Source organism: Electrophorus electricus, chromosome 4 (genome assembly GCF_041902795.1).
Source record: "Electrophorus electricus isolate QZ-2024a chromosome 4, ASM4190279v1, whole genome shotgun sequence".
NCBI classification, from domain to species: Eukaryota; Metazoa; Chordata; class Actinopteri; order Gymnotiformes; family Gymnotidae; genus Electrophorus; species Electrophorus electricus.
In genome coordinates, this window is record NC_137500.1 from 11,227,911 (window position 1) to 11,241,640 (window position 13,730).

Below are 13,730 nucleotides of genomic sequence, written 5' to 3' on the forward strand. Positions count from 1 at the left end.
GCTCAGACATCCTGTTTCATCTCTGGTTCATTCTGGTCATGGCTGCAGCAACCTGACAGGCCACCTGTTCGATTTAGAGATCAGTTATGGAGCTAGAGTTAGAAATCTGTTCATTTTTGTTCTATAAACTATGCATTTGTTTATTTGTGCCAAGTTCTCTGAATGTGATCAACATGAAAAAATACTATTGCCCAAATTTTATATATATATTACAGCTTTAACAATGCACTAAAACTCTAAATGCACTAAAACTCTTTTATAAGGTGCATTTCTAGTGTGTAAAATTATCTAGAATGAAAGTGTGATCCATTTACACAAACACATTAAAAGAGAAAAGCTGTAATTCAAAGTGTCTACCTTACACTGCTATTATGCCTGGTAATTTCCCATGGGTATTAAGGGTCACCAAAGCTGGTAAATTCATCAAAGAGTTCACAACGATTCAGATAGCTGAATATCTCCCTTACAGTAATTGCTTGTAACAATACAGAAGCAAGCTGTAATACAGAATAACTACAAATAATATAGAGAAGATTATTAAATACACTTAAAACAACCACATTTCTGCTTTGACATTCACACTACTAATTAGTCACAAAAGGAAGTCTAAGTCTCACTGCTTTTTGCATCTTTAACAATGGAGGCCCAAGGTGTAGTCCGCATTTTCCCAGTTCATGATGTTTTTGTTGTCTGAACATCAGCTTGACCCCTTAGAGGTCTCACAAATAACGGGGGCCATAACTGCAGCTTCTGTGTGTGTGATGAATATAAACAGCCTACTGTTTTTGCTGTGGCTCAATCAATGAAAGGACTTTCCAAGAAAATTGCTCTTTTTACTGTGTCATTTCAAAGCCATCCTTCTCTCTCTGGCAGTTTGTCATGTAGTACTTCTTGGTAGACTTCTGTTTTTAACACAGACTTTTTACAACATTACAACAGACGACACAAATTTATTGCAGTGTGTTTTGTGATGTATACAGAAGTCATTTGATTTAACTTGGTATTAGGTTGCCTCCTGCAGTGGTGTCCCCTTTTTGTTCTTTTAAAAGCCTGTACTTATGGAGTATTTGAGGAATTCCACTTCAGTGGAGAAACTGCCTGCATGTAACAAAATCCATGTAATGAGGCAGCAAAGCAGCAGAGTACAGGAACATAAGAGAGCTGCACCTGTTCCTCAGTCAGCGTCTCCAGTTTTCCTTGTGTTAACAGTCACTGCTGCTGTTCTGTGGATGACAGAACATTTACATAACCTCTGTGCAAAGTGCAAAAAACATGTTTCTGGGTTTTGTTCTCCAGATTTATGTGTACATTTGCTAGTTTCTTCATTAGGGACAGGAGCATAGTGTTTTCTCCTGAGTTCTCTGAGGCCTTTACTGGTTTCCATCAGCTGCAACATAAAGTTCTCTCTCATCAGTGTAGCATTTGGCCTTCATTTGTCCATTTATTCATGTCTAGGAATATCCCAGGAATCTTTACAATGAGACATTAGATTTTAGAGGCAGCACAGTGTCTTGGTGGTCGGCACACTTGCCTCTCATTGTTAGAATCTTGGGTTTGAATCCTTATCTGTTTGAAGTTTCCATGTTCTCCCTGTGTCTGTGTGAGTCTCCTCCTACAGTCCAAAAACATTGGATGCTGGTCTCACCAGCATGTGACTGGATGTAAAAGCTGTGTGTGTAAAGTGACCTTGGATTCCTTGAAAGTAGCTATATAAATTCATTCATTCATACATTCAAACAAAACGTATCCTTCAGATTCTCTTCTATAAGCACAGTGTTGTCTGTTAAAAATACAGTTAGGATAATGCAATGGACCTACTGAAGATGAACTCACAAATATGCACACACACAGTGTGAGAAAGAGAAATCCCTCACAGATGAAGTACTCTATGTTGTAATCAAGTGACAGATGTGACAGGAAGACAAGTCAAAGGAATGTATACCCATGTGTAAAGGAGAAAAACAAGAGTGAGTAGTAGTCTCTGAAGTAGTATGGGCTGTTTTCCATTCAAACTGATGGAAGGGTTTTCACCATCTCTTCATGAGTACTATTGCATCTACTGGCCAGCATTTAATAAGACCCACAGAAAGTAATTAATGTAAAATATATGCTATCAAATTTTTTTAGGCACTGTCATTACAGTGGTTTCATGTCTCCTTAGACATACCTGACAAATGATAAACTGCTAAAATGGTGAGTGCATGCTGAATGGTAAAAATCATGTTTTGGTTTCATGTAAGGCTACCTTCATCACTGAAAAATGTTAAACGAATACCACTGTGGCAATCAACTTGTTATTTTCTGAGTGCAGACCACACTGATGTGATGTCTGAGATGGGGCTTGATGGTGGACAATTAGGAGAGACAGAACTGTGAATTTTCACTGGAAACCTACACTGCTTCCTCTCAAACAGAAATGCTGGATGTCCTAGCAAAAGGACAGAACAGATATAAGCACAGAGGATACACAGAAGAGACAACGGGGGAAGATATGGTGCAGGGTGGGTGTGCATATGTAAGGAAGGAAGAAAGTATGAAGGTGTAAATAGCTCACCATGGGCAATCTGTGTACATTATGGTTCATGCTTCCTTTGGAAGAAAATGAATGGTAATATGTCCATTCATTTACAGTTGGAGAGAATGGGAATTTTAAAAGAAAAATAGTCTAAGAAAGGAGATTATATCTTGACACTACCCATTAGGCCAATTATTACTAAGTAGATTACATATAATGAGAAACTAAACATGACAGCACTGATGACATGCCCGTCAATGACCCAATCTAATGGCCAATGAAGGAAACAATCAGTCTTTAATTACCTACCTCCAACTCCTGAGTATTTAATAATTGACGTAGATCTCGGATTCTATAATTACATGTTCAATGTGACCTATATGTGCCACATACCTTCTTATTTTTAATGACAGGTTTATGCTTAGGCCTGTCAGTGAGTGAGGTACAATTCTTATTCTATATGTCTCTATGACAAAACACACCAAGGTCAGAGGTGAAAACACTTCCTGGCAGCCTGCAAGTCTTTTTAATCTACTCCACATTTTTAACCCCCACTCCATTCACTCTTTCTCCACTCTGCTCTGGTCTCTGTGCTTAGGTTCAAAATCTTACTGTGTAGCTAGGTTTATGTTGGACTGGCTAACTGAAGATTGCCAACTGCTGAGAATGCTGATCTGAAGGTAGTACAAGCGCACAAATAAACAAAAAATATGAAGAAAAATTCAGTCTCCTGGTTTATGTTAGACAAGTTTCTAATACTGGAGATCTCCAATCCCAACATTTACTGTACAATGAACTTAACAGTCATCAGGTAACAGCTCTAAGTGATGACAGAGTTTAAATGTTTGTGTTTGACTTCAGATATGATTGATTTATAGGCAGCTTGGTAAACGTTATTGCTATTCGACTGCCTAAGGGAGTGTGGAAATGTGCTCCTGTATTTCATCTGATAGAGCAAGGTGCTAAAACCAAGGTTCAATTCCCAGGGAGCACACAGCCACTCTGGAGAAGATCATCTGCCAAATGCCGAAAATGGGGACTGAAATATTGATATATATCGAGGTTCGTTAGCAGTGGGCAGAGTTGTCAAAATTACATTCACAAGATACAATTCTGTTACTTTCTAATGAGTCCCCTCTCCTGAAGCCATAGGACATTTTGGAGGGGTAAGGCAGTTGTTCAATTCTAGATTTCTTTATAAGTTTGATGAGTAGGTAAAAACAGAAAAAAACCTTTTTAGAATTTTGTGTGTTTCTAAACACTGGAAAGTGAGTTCCTTTCCAGATGTACTCCTCCTTCTACATGTTGTTTTCCTGTGAAATGACACATTCAACTTCAAAACGATGCCTTGACTATCAGGCAATGTCTTTCTCCCAAACTTCAGTTAAATTAGGCTAATCAAATAACCACATGTTCACAAAATAAAGGTTTTTCAATTTCTTTGAAACATTGTATAAAAGGAAAGTAAATAAGGGAAAATTGAATTTGAAATTGATCCTGGACAGAATATGAGATTTTTTCTTTTGAATAAATGGGTATTAGATCTCTATTATTTACTTTGAAGGAAGGTCAAATTCTATACCATGTCTGAGACTAAATTTCTCTTAACACTGATCTGAACTTGATCTCAAAGTAAGACCAGTTCAAGCAAAGTTTATTGTTTCTCTTTCATTGATTATACTAATATTTGAGGTTTTTTAAGCCATTTTTGTTCACTCAACTGGATATTGTTGGTAAAAGTGATGCTGTGACACTATGCTTTTCAAATGCTAAAGATGGCATCAAAGCAAATATTTGGTTTAAAAATGGCATTTTATTCTTCAAGCACCTCTGCATTCCAGGGTTCACAATTTCATTACATTTTATAATTTCTTTTTGATTGTTCTATTGAATATGATTTTGACCGGGTGCTAGTCTTCCAACGCTTTATTCTTGGTAATGATAGACTGTTCCTGTTACTGGCTTGGCTTTATATTTCCTTAATTATTACCTTGGCAGCATGGTTCATTCAAATACATTTTTACATAATACAGTTCTTCTTTACTGCTCTTTGCTCTGTATTTCCCCAATTACCTCTGTGGCACATACACAATACAAAGCATTGCTAGCGCTCCTCTTAAATGGTTTTGAATATTTCTATCAAAATAATGTATTGGTGTTGTTTCATGTTAAATTTAAAGCCTAGTTAAAGCTTAATGGCTTAGACTTTTGTTGTTTCCAATTTCATCTTGTACTAGATATGTGATGTAAATATTTTTGATGCACTGAATGTAACCTCCTATCCTCCAAAAGAATTAATCACACAGCTTGACTATTTCTACTAACGCCACCTTGCAAATTATGTTCCAATAACAGCAATGGAATCTCAGACTTCCACATATGAAAATGTATTATTTATAGCTACTTTATTTTTGGTTTCTGTTTTAGCAGTATACTACAAAAGTAAGCTAACATACTTACATATAACATTAAGGTAAGTTACAGAAATCAAGAGGATTGTATTTTCAGTTGCATTCAGTGTTCGTTATTAAACACATTAGTTAGCTAGGTAACTAGATCAGTTAGATCTGATTCAGATCATTCATTCAGATGGGTTATATCCTGTCAGTGATTGTAGAATGCAAGTAATTTTGGGGATTGACATTACCATAGCTAGCTAGCTAGCTAGCTATGTGATGGCTTACTCACTGGGATAATTAGGCTGTGAGGTTAATTTCATTGTCTGGCTGGCTAGATAAATCTGTGAATAAGAATAGCATTTAAATTAGCATTTATTTTAGATTTAAAATCTACTAAAGCATCACTCCCATAGCTATCGTTAGTAGACTAATTTATGATTAAACACCATTTCAGTTGTTATAATAAGTTGACCTGATTATATGGACAGTGAGTGTAGTTACAATGTAGGTATAAATATTAAGCTGCTAATGTCATATGTCTTTGTGTATACAATTTCAGATTGTAGAGACCATGTTGAAACACACAACCCCGAACAAGCTGTCATTTATGTAGGTTGAATAATGTCCTGTCCTCTAAATTTTACTTTCTTCAACAAAACACATTTTATTACACCTTCAGACCAAGTGATTAATGTGTTGCAGTTGTTTATTTGTAAATTATGGAACACATCACCACAATTTCTTCACTTTCTTCACTTTCTATCACCCTTCAAAGTTCAACTCAAACCTACCTCTATTCTTTCATTCTTCTGCTCACTGATTTTTCCCACCTGCACTCTTGTAAAGCAACCTTAAAAAAGCAACCTAAAGCGAACTTAGTATATGAACTGCAAATGGTAAAAGGCATGTTCTTTGGAACATTATTTAAGTTTTAAATAGCATCAGCCATTATTTTCACACTGCATAAAATAAAATTTTACTTAGTTTGCATAGTGTAATATTTCTATGCACACATATGCACACTTGATATAAATAACAATAGCATTCTATTTACACTTTGAAACTGCAGTTACTATGTACACTTAGTGTAGACAGAGCTATGCTGTAATTTACACTTTAGTGTAAATAGCATCTGCCTATAATTATCTTCTATATGCTACTTAAAATAAATGTGTTTTTGTTGCATTCACTGACGTTTGGGGTAATATTTCATGATATTCACCAGGCCTCAATTTTGCATTTCTGTCCTTTTTGTCTGCAGCTCTGAATGTCATGTCTGGACAGCAGTGTCTGTGTTTGCACACAGTATCTGCCTCTGATGCTTGTATCCTCATTATCCTGTACAGCCTAAAAACAAATCACAACATGTCAATCAGACAGCAGCCCTGTTCTAGCCAAGTCCACCCAAGGGAATGAGGATGGAGGGGGTGTTGTTTGGGAAGAATCGGGGCTGAAACACATACACACACACACAAGAGCTCTTTCTCACTGTCTCTCTGCTTTCTCTTATTTGCCACCACATAATAATAACTCTATGTCTGTGACCTTCTTAATAGTCCGATTAGATTTTAGCTGACTTATAATAGAGATTTTATTATTTTGTTAAACCAGGCAGTCATCCGTAGGAACTACAGCCAGGTTTTGATAGGGATGGTACAGAGACACTAATGACACTCATTGACATGCAAGCTTCTGGGAGATGGTGTGTGGTTCAATAAGCATGGTGGCCAAATGAGGTTAGTAACATGGAGAGTGGATGGAAGGAAATGATTTGGTTATGTGCTTCTGCTGTGTTTTATGCTTTGTTTTCTGTTAAATCATATCTCACTGGTGGAGAGGACAAGCAGAGGTTTTCTCTCATTTGTCTGCATGGTGACTACAATACAGACAAATGATAGAAAGGATATCTTTAGTAGATACTACATTTGACTATATTCTAAAATCAGTAAACTATAACTGGTGGATTGTTGACAAAAGCCGAAAAATGAAATGTCAGCAGTATTACAAGCAATGAAATTCCTGCATACTAATAAAACACTGAAGTAGGTTTATAACTACCAGGTTTAAAATCGATTATATGTGTCTTAGCCAGATTTCACATGGGATTCATTATGTAAAAAAAGAAAGTGTGCTTGCCTAGACTCAAAAATATCCCTTTGGGGATAAATAAAGTACTCTCTCCATCTATCCATCTGTGTGATTGGTAACCATCCTTCTAGTCAGTCTGCATTACAAAATATATTTACATGGATCCTACACCTCTGTGGCAATTTTAATAAAATAAACTAAAAATAAGTAGCATTAACAAATGAATTGTTATTAAATTATACTTATTTGTGTGTAACCTCCTTTCCAAAAACCCAACAGACTCATTTTCATTGGAAACAGCAATCCTGGCATAATCAGGTTATCGGTCATATCTCATGCATCAAGAGGGCTAGCCAACAGCGAGCTTTGGAAATGGAAAATAGCATTTGTGATGATCTTTTCTTGTTATGTGGTTTAAAGGGCATAATGTTGTTTTGTAGTTTTTAAAAAAAAGTTTGATATGTGGTCGAACATATAGATTGACGCACTGTGAATGTTCAGTTGACACCTCCAATCCTCCCACAGATCTGCTGAGTTTTTATGGTTGCAACACTTCATTGTACTACGGTTATCATACTAAGCCTAGTTCTTTTGAGCTCTGAAGGTGGAGTACTTGGAGCATTGTTTCCTCTATATATTCCAGGAACTTTTCCCTCCATGTCCACTCTCTGGATCACCTCACCCTTGGCTTGCAGTGGTGATTATTTGACAGAGGTGGAACGATCAGTTGTTTCCTGCTGGGTCATACATGCAATTTGTGAATTTGTTTTTTTTTATTTTTTAGAAAAAGAAATCCCTGTATTATTTCATTATTAGAACTGCAATCCATTATGTTCTGTCTCATATTTACCATATTGAGAGCGGGGATCAAATGTGAGGATAATGTAAAATCAGGAGGTCCAGATGCAGAACATAATATTTTGGCTGTGGATAATTAAATCCTAATGTCCTGTTTAGGTCAGCATCACTAACGTTCTGAAAAGTTAAAAATTCATTCTACTGTCTTGAGCTTCCAGAATTGGCACCATAATAAGAACATTCATCTTAAACAAGTTAGTAGTGATGTTCAAGGATCTGTTTTTTTATGAGTATAGCTCTTTTGTACAGTGGAGTTATGTAAATGCCACTATAAGTAAACCACACTATAAGTAAACCACATTATTGTTCAACTTTGTTCTGCACCCCACAAACATATACATACTTACACCCTTTCACTTGTCTTGTACCCTAAAAACACATATATACTGTACTTCGCCCTTTCAGTGAGACACTCTCATGCTAGTTGCTGTTTTACCAAAGTGAGGTTTGGAAAATAATCTGGGGAAACAACAGTAGAACTAACAGTGCTTTTAATTTAAACTTTGAACTAGAAATGGCCCAGAGGATTATGTCAGACTGATATTCTAAGATGAAGGCCTGTTATTGAAACCTGACTTCATACAGAAAGTAGATGATATAATAGAAATAATACATACAGAAAAATCTTAGAGATTCTCTTAAAGGAGAATATAGACCCAAACACTGAAGATTCCCTTATTCTTATGAATTTCCTGTTGTGAGAAAAAAATTATTGTCCCCAAATGACAAATAACATCTGTTCATGGAGTTACAGTAATTTGATTAAATCTGTAAAAGCATGCATAGACTCTCAGGGGCTATCGTGTCTATACCTGACACCACCCAAAGGACTCACTTGTTATCGTTTAACAAGCTGAATTATTATATAATCAGGGAGCAGAGAGAGAGAATGTGAACATATTGTCCCAGAGCCTTAGAAGCTAAATTCAAGGGCTAAATTCAAACTCTCCTAAACCATCCTAAATTAAACTCTCCCACTGCAACTAATAGACAATGTAGATTAGTATCTTGAGTAACAGAGGATTCCTACCAGGGCAAGGTGTTTGCAAACTGAAAATTAACTAGGATTCCTTGAATATTTTACAAAGTATTTAAGGGTGCTGATCAGGTTTGTTCTTCTTGCTTTGCTGTCACTGACTACATATGAACTATAAATATTTAACAAAGTTGGTCTGCAAACACACTGAGATTGCAAAACGAACACAAGGAACGCCATTGTAGGTATTGAAGGTATTGTGGGCTTTTTTCTTGTCCATGGCTGTAAATAATTCAGATAAATGGAAATGACCCAAAGAGCTTACATATCATCTTGGGAATGCATACCATCTTGGGAATTTCTTGTTATAAAAAGTGACAAAGCACAAAACCAAATGCTGCCTTAAATGAAACATGGCTAGGGTACACTGAAAGCATTGCAGAAGGCAATGTTTTACTCCAACACTTTACCACCCATCACTTTAAAACATTTATAGAGATGTGTTATTTAGCACTTATTACACTTATTACATTTATAGTTTTCCTATTTTTATTGATAAATCCTATTTAGACATAAAAATGAAAGATAATGTGAACTGGAATAGCGTTTTGGATCAAGTGATAGGAAATTATTACTCAGTATGTGTGTGTGTGTGTGTGTGTGTGTGTGTGTGTGTGTGTGTGTGTGTGTATAGCTGTGATTATTCACAAGCCCTATTTTTAAAAAAGCAATTGCTTTCTCTGAAAACTGGACATATGTCATCTGAAATAGATATTTTTTTGCCTATTATTACAGTAATTAATTCTACAGCTTGATTCTGTTTCCATAGAAACAAAGGTATTTATCTACATGCTTATGCATTTAATTGATATAGGCAAAATGAAGACCTCCTTATAATCCTTCTCCTTCTTTGTGACACCACTTCAAAATTATATTGTGAATAAGAACTGCGACAACTCAGATCTGATATGCTAGAAGCATAAAAATACTGTGTACCTGTTCCACTGAATTAAAATATATCTACCCAAAAGGAGCAGTGTAAATGATTACAGTAGATATGCTGCCTTTCTGTCAGATACACTTCTATGGATAGAATCATTAGCAATGGTTGTGGCAGTCATAATATGTTTTCTATACATAATTCTTTTTCTATACATAATTCTTTTTTCATGTTAAACTGATAAAGGATCAGTGTAGGACTCTTATGCTTAAGGTCAGTCTATCTGCCTGATTCTCCTAGGATCTTCCACAGTTAAACTCATCTGAGATCAACATGGCGATCATATTACTGTCCATTAGGCAGGAAACAATTAGATACCAGAAAGTTATCAGAACTTCTTTAGTGAGTGGTTGGTGGGGGGTTACAGTACAGCTGTCTCATTGCAACAATGCTTTTAGGAGGAAATGGAAAGATAAGTGGATGCAAGGAAAGCATTAAATACCATTACCCATATAGGAAATAAATGAGACTCAACCACCTTTCAAAACAACAACTGGTGATATAAAACCACAAATAGTATTGAAAATATCATGTTCTGCATTGATTTATGCACTAAACAAGTACCATCAAGAATCATCCTTGTCTCATGTATTAACTCATGTATTCATTGAGGAAAATTAACTCATGCACAGCACTTGCTCATGCACCATAGAGAAGCAACATGTATTGTGCATAATTTAAGATGATCAAAATACGTTCTTGAATACATATGCAGTGTCTTCTAATTAAGGGATTTTATGTGTCATTATTCAAGTATGGGTCACCCTAAACTAATGGGCTCACAAGAGTTAAAGAACTGTCTCCTCTGAGTTGTGGATGTACTGCAGGAAAAAGTGAAAACCCTACCCTTACTTGGTCATTTAATGTCAGATTGTGGTTAGCATGCTTTTGGCAAAAGAGTTGCAATTCCTCCTTAACGAAAAATGTCAAAGTGGTAGGTGGACTGATCCAGCCGATAAGTGGCTTCCACCCACTCGTTTGGAGCTTTATAATGGTGCTTATCAGTGTGCTGGCTGTGGATGGATCAGAGATGAGAGACCGACCCCTAGACCACTGTCACACTTGGAAGAGCACTGCTGCGTCTGGTGTACAGGGCTTCAAGAACAGGGCAATTAAAAGAGAATTTGTTAAACCCTCAGTGCCACTTTATTATAAACACATAGCTTGCACATACACCTACTGGTAACTCTTAGGTATATCAGGTGCTACTGGTCCACATTTTTTACATCTGTTGCAATGCACAATTTGTCCACATTCAATCCTGTATCACTGTTTGTTTGTTTTTTTCCATCAACAGTAACAGTCCTGTTTACAGCACCTGACATTGCTGAAGGGCGAGAGGAGAGACCCTACCCTATGAAAGGTGTTTCTAATTAAAAATGTTTATAAAAAATTGGTTGTTGAGTGTGAGGTAGTCACAGATGGATCTGGGAACAAAGCAGCAGAGGAATATTCCAGTATACTACCACACAGATTTTAGAGCACAGCTAATGAAAGAAACTTCACTGCAGTGTACTTCACTCCATTATATATATATATATAAAATTGGACTCTATCTCATTTCCTGTGGCTGGACACTAGTGGATTCAGATGCACGTACTGTATACATCTTCATTAGAGGTCAGTGACTCACGCAGGATTTCCTGCTATTCCTAATTAGATGTCCATGCCCCATATGTACCCCCCACCCCCCACCCCCCAGCCAGCTCACTTTTGTCCTATCATCTTTATCACCATTAATGTGTATTATTACAAAGAAATTCATTATGCATTATGGGCCTAACTGAAAATGATCAAATATTTGGATGTTTTGTTTTGTCATTCTGTCAGGTTTAATGTTAAAGTGTTTTGCTGATGTGTCCTTTGCTGTTGTAAATGGGTAATTGCAATGCATTTTGTCTGTTTATTTTCCTTTGTTGTAATTTTTGTTGGAATGTTCTTCATAGCTGAAGTGACTAGTGATACTTCAAGATGTAACATAACATTCTATTCCACAAGTTTTCAATCTTTGCAAAATCTACATAAACATTTCCACGGAATAACAATGGGACTGTTTTTAAAGATAAGCTGTCCCTGTAATGTTATTTTGAGATTAATTAATAGGAGGAAATGTTGAGTCATTTATTAGGTAGAGCCCTATTTGGAACTAACTGAAAACTTCACTGCTCATCACATTCATTTCAGAAAAAAAGGACACATACAGACAATAAAATATATGTCTAAAGATATATTTAAGTGAACTTTCTGTCTACAGATTTTTTTGCTCCTTTTTTCTTTGTTAGATATTATTGATAAGCTGCAATGCATAAAACAGGAAATATGCTTATACTGTGCTGGTTTTTGTTGAGAGTAAATATAGTAGGTAATAACATGAGTCATTCATGATGTGTTAATTTCAAAATGTAGCACTTCAAAAAATTATGCTTCCAAGTTCGGTGCAGTGCAGTAATGCGTGTTATTATCAAAGGACATGTTAATTGTTTTAAAACAGAATCCTTTCCCTGCATACATTTGGGATGCTTGTTAGCACCCTCTTATCTCTGTCAGTTTATGTGTTTTTCTCCTTCTCAGACATGCACACAACTCACGAGAGAATTTCTAACAGAAAATAAATAATAAATAATAAGAATGCCTGCAAGTGCATTAATGATAGGGTTATATGTGTAGCTCTGGTGTGTTTGTGTGTGCATGTCGCTGCCTGTGTACATGTATATGTGCTCCAGTGAGCTCTCCGACATGTCTGTTTCTAAGTTACCACCACAGCTCTGTGTGCCAATCCAGCCTAATTAGTGCAGCCAAAGGAAAGCGGAACAGCACACACGCACAGTGCACCAGAGATCGGGGGGAAGAACAAAAGCATGCACACACAACACACCTTTTGGAACACAAAGACTCACAGAAAACTATTTGCTTCAACATATGAAAGTAAAAAGAAAATACTGTGGGGAGGGACAGAGAGTGAGAAAGAGAGATACAGAGAGTTTATCTATGGCAGATAAAAAATGCGGGGAGAGTAGTATACACTTGGCTAAGAATAAGAATAAACTAAATGGATATGTCAGAGTTCAGCTACTGACCTTCCTGATCACTGCATGACAAACTGGTCTAAAATAAAATGTACAAATTTCACGCATCTCCATGTACTCGATACAGTACTCTACACAAACTATGCTCTCTTCTCTAATGCTGATAATATGTGCACTTCAAACTGGGTTAAAACAGGTTATACACTTTGCTTCAGATTTTTTTTGTTTTATTAAAAGCAGCAGACTGTGCTTACCGCTGTCTCTTTGGTTTACTCCGAACACAGGGGAATCCCTCTTCCTGTCTCTCCTGCTCTCTTTCCTCTCTTTGTCTTGGTCAGTTATTCCTCTGTTGCTCCTCATTCTCAAGTCCAGCGTTGTGGAGTGCCATTTAGAGTGGAGACAGAGGATTCTCCTGGAGAACAGGTTAATATGAGACGTTCTTAAGGGAGACAGGTAGCAGAGAGAGAAGCCTGCCAAGTCCTCAGAGCTCTGTCCAAGTGGAATGGAGTGTGTGAGTGAGAGGGGGTGAGAGAGAAACACATAAAGCTAATACTGAGCACACCAGAGACAGTGGAGAGAGAAAGAGCGTGAGAGAGAGAGAGAGAGAGAGAGAGAGAGAGATAGAAGAAGGGTGACAGGGTGGGAGGGGGAGGTGTGAAAGAGCTTGACTTCACCGTGTGTGTGTCTTCCAGCTCCTTAATGCAAAATCTATATGTATCTATATATGTATGTAGGGTTTTTATTCTTTGTAAATCCGTTTACCCAGCCATCAGTACTATATATGCCCACTCTTTCATGTGTTACTGTTACAATAAAACAGATGAGTAACACATGCATGTGTGATTCTAAGTATAATACACTTGACTGA

General features: G+C 36.7%; 1 long non-coding RNA gene across 1 annotated transcript; it reads right to left on the reverse strand.

The window, feature by feature from the left end:
- Nucleotides 1–52: 52 nt before the first annotated feature.
- LOC145657476 (uncharacterized) lies at nucleotides 53–13,386 on the reverse strand. Its single transcript, XR_014123164.1, has 3 exons — nucleotides 13,117–13,386; nucleotides 6,137–6,261; nucleotides 53–64 (listed from the first exon to the last, which is right to left on the reverse strand). It is a non-coding gene; the product is annotated as an uncharacterized LOC145657476 (long non-coding RNA).
- Nucleotides 13,387–13,730: the final 344 nt, after the last annotated feature.